General features: G+C 43.1%; 1 pseudogene; it reads right to left on the bottom strand.

The window, feature by feature from the left end:
- Positions 1-241: 241 nt before the first annotated feature.
- On the bottom strand, positions 242-367 carry LOC145247635 (U2 spliceosomal RNA; annotated as a pseudogene).
- Between the last annotated feature and the right edge of the window lie 3,282 nt (positions 368-3,649).

The following is a 3,649-nucleotide window of genomic DNA, read 5'->3' as shown; positions in this document are numbered from 1 at the left end:
GAATGCGTGAATGTAGGATTGACATGAAATTCTTAAAGATAAACTAAAATAACTGAAAAAGGGGCTGAAATGACTTAAATAAATAAAAAATAAATGACTTAGAATGACTTTAATGAACTTACGGATGAATTGAATGACCTTAAGAATGACTTGAATGCTTAAAAAGTAAATGGAATCCTTCAAAAACAATTTGAATGATCTAGAGAATGACTTGAATGGCTTTGAGACTGACTGGTTGTAAAGTGGGTGATCACTTTACATTAAATTAATACAGAACAATGATCCACCACTTTATATCACCATAAGTACAGCATGTAGTAAAACAGATACTACACTTTGATCTTAGCCAAAAGGCCAAGAAAAGGGTATTTATTTGCTCCCCCACAGAGCAAATTAGGCAAAAGTCCGAATTTTAATGTGAGGAGTGAAGGGTAAATGGGAACCAACTCCCCTGGAAGTAGGGGAGCGTGATAGTGACAATTGGTATGAAGGGTTGCCCCTACATTGATAAAGGTCTTATATGTGGAGTTTTTTTGGTTTTTTTTTTACAATTTTCACCCCAAACAAGGCACAGTGCCACTTTGATGCAGGGGGCTACTATTAGGGACTTAATTAGCGGGGGCATTATGATGGGAGATGAGTAGAAAGATGTTTGTTAACATTACACTTGAACTTCTGCATATCAGTGCAGTTGGGAAAGCAGAATCCCGGAAGGGAGTTCCAAAGACCCGCAGTTCTGGGGAAGAAACTATTGGAGTAAAAGGCTTTCTTGCACCTAGGAATCTCTACTGTAAAGGGATGAGACTTAGTAGCTTGTCGGGTTTGTCGGGGGTAGTTACATCGGGGAGGTACAAGTGTTTGCAGTTCGACAGAGCATTCACCATTAAAGTATTTGTAGAACAGGCAGAGGGATGCAACATCTCGTCGATGGGACAGAGGCTGAAGCCTAGATGACAGTTCAGGACCTATAAGGTTGGCGACTCTCTTTTGAAACCTGTCCAGGAGCGAGAGACAAGCAGCAGATGCACCAGCCCAGATGTGACAACAGTACTCCATACATGGGCGAATGGTGGCCTTATAGAGGTATAGGATACTGTCAGGCGTAAGTAGTTTTCTAGCACGGTAGAGGGAGCCAACCTTCCTTGCAGCAGCCTTGGCAGTGCTCTCAATGTATCTATTCCAGTTCATATTCCCTGTAAACGTTAGGCCGAGGAGTTTAAAAGAAGTACTTTCAGGCAATGTGTTCTTGGCCATTGCTATTCGTGGTAGAGAAGGTTTCTTGTAGTTATTGAAGGAAACAAGCTTAGTCTTAGCAGAATTGAATGTGACCAACCATTTTTGTCCCCATTCCACTACAGATTGGAGATCATCCTCTAGTGTTTCTGCCATTTCCTTGGATATGTGTTCATTTGTTTTCCCCTCATATCTGTTATAGAGAGTGGTGTCATCGGCAAATATATCCATCTCCGAAACAATTTTATCAGAGAGGCCATTTATGAATATCAGGAATAATAGAGGTCCAAGGATAGACCCCTGAGGTACTCCCGCATTTATGTCATATTGTTTAGATGTACGACCGTCGAGGACAACTTTGATTTTTCTATTACTTAAGAAGGATTCAATTACATTATGAATTCTTCTAGTGATTCCATATGATCTAATTTTCGTTAGAAGACCATCGCGCCATACCCTGTCAAAAGCCTTAGATATATCAAGGCCCACCGCTCTACCCTCCCCTGTTTTGTCCAATGAACGGTATATACGTTCAGAAACTACAGTTAAGATATCTGCTTGCCTGAATCCATATTGTTTGTCAGTCAGGATTTTAGCAGCTGTTAGGTGCTGGACTAGGGCTTGATTAACTAAGGACTCAAATATTTTGGCGAGAAGCGGGAGGTGGCTAATGGGGCGATAATTTAGTGGGTCAGTTCTTTCACCAGAATTCTTGAAGACTGGTACCACAGAGGCGGTTTTCCAGCAGTCGGGAAAGCAAGATTCGGTAAGGCATTTATTGTAAAGTTTGGACAGAACTGGAGCAACCTCGGCAGAGCATTTTTTTAATAGCACAGCCGGAATGAGATCTGGTCCACATGCTTTTGAGGTGTCTAGGTTTTTTATAATAGCATGTACCTGAGAAGGGATGATTTTCAAATCGTCTAGTGTGGCGTCTGTTCACAGAAGAAAATCAGGGAGTGAGTGGTGTACCGAGTTCAGTGTGGAGTTCGAGGCAAACTGACTGGCAAGCAGATTAGCCTTGTCAGTTGCCGTGCAAGCAACCTCATGATTGTTTGATAGCGGGGGAATAGTTGACTGTGAATTATTTACTACGCTATTGTAGATTTTCCAAAAATCCCGGGTTCCTAATTTCTGTGCTTCGATGCGTTTTCTGGTGGTTTCAGAGTAATCTGTCTTAGCTGTCTCTATCACTCTCTTACAATTATTTCTAGCTTCTATAAACTTCTGTTTATTTGAGCTGGACTTATGTCGGTTGAATCTGCGGAACGCACGCTGCCTATGACAAATGGCAGCTGCACAAGCAGAAGTAAACCATTGGGGAGAGTGGGGCTTGCTATAGAATTTCCGTGCGGGAACATGTGCTTCAATTGCAGTTTTGAACCATTCAGTGGTCTCATTTGCACACTGTTCCGCTGGAGGCACAAGGCCGATTTTTAAAGTGAGGAGTGAAGGGGAAATGGGGACCAACTCCCCGGGGAGTAGGGGAGCTGGGTAGTTACAATCGGTATGAAGGGTTGCCCCTTCATTGACCAAGGTCTTATATATGAGGTTGCCCCGACATATGGTCTTTGCTTGCAGTATCTAATGGAACATATACTACACTTTGATCTTGGCCAAAAGGCCAAGAAAAGCTGAATTTATTTTCTCCCTCACCGAGCAAATTAGACACAAGGCCGATTTTTAATGTGAGGAGTGGAGAGGAAATGGGGACCAACTCCCCGTGGAATAGGGGAGCTGGATAGTGACAATTGATATGAAGGATTGCTCCTACATTGACCAAGGTCTTATATGTGGTGTTTGTATTTATTTGCTTCCCCACTGAGCAAATTAGGCACAAGGCCGTTTTTTAATGTGGAGAGAGAGGGAGGGGGAGGGAAAAGGGGAACAGCTCCCAATGGGTGGGAAATGGGAGCTGGATAGTGACAATTGGTATTAAGGGTTTGTATTTATTTGCTTCCCCACTGAGCAAATTAGGCACAAGGCCGTTTTTTAATGTGGAGGAGGGGTAGGGAGAGGATAAAGCGGACCAGCTCCCAATGGGTGGGAAATGGGAGCTGGATAGTGACAATTGGTATTAAGGGTTTGTATTTATTTGCTTCCCCACTGAGCAAATTAGGCACAAGGCCGTTTTTTAATGTGGAGGAGGGGTAGGGAGAGGATAAAGCGGACCAGCTCCCGATGGGTGGGAAATGGGAGCTGGATAGTGACAACTGGTATTAAGGGTTTCCCCTACATTGACCAAGGTCTTATATGTGGGGCTGGCCCCACATATGGTCTTTGTCTGCAGTATCTGCCGGAACAGATACTACACTTTGATTCCAGCCCGAAAGCCAGAAAAAAGCTTAAAAAGCTAAGAACAGCATTTATTAACAACAGACCTTTGATCTTAATCAAAAAGGCCAAGCACAAAAGT

This window comes from Euprymna scolopes, chromosome 25 (assembly GCF_053919585.1).
Source record: "Euprymna scolopes isolate OS-2025 chromosome 25, ASM5391958v1, whole genome shotgun sequence".
NCBI lineage: Eukaryota > Metazoa > Mollusca > Cephalopoda > Sepiida > Sepiolidae > Euprymna > Euprymna scolopes.
This window is presented reverse-complemented; position numbering and strand designations above follow the sequence as displayed.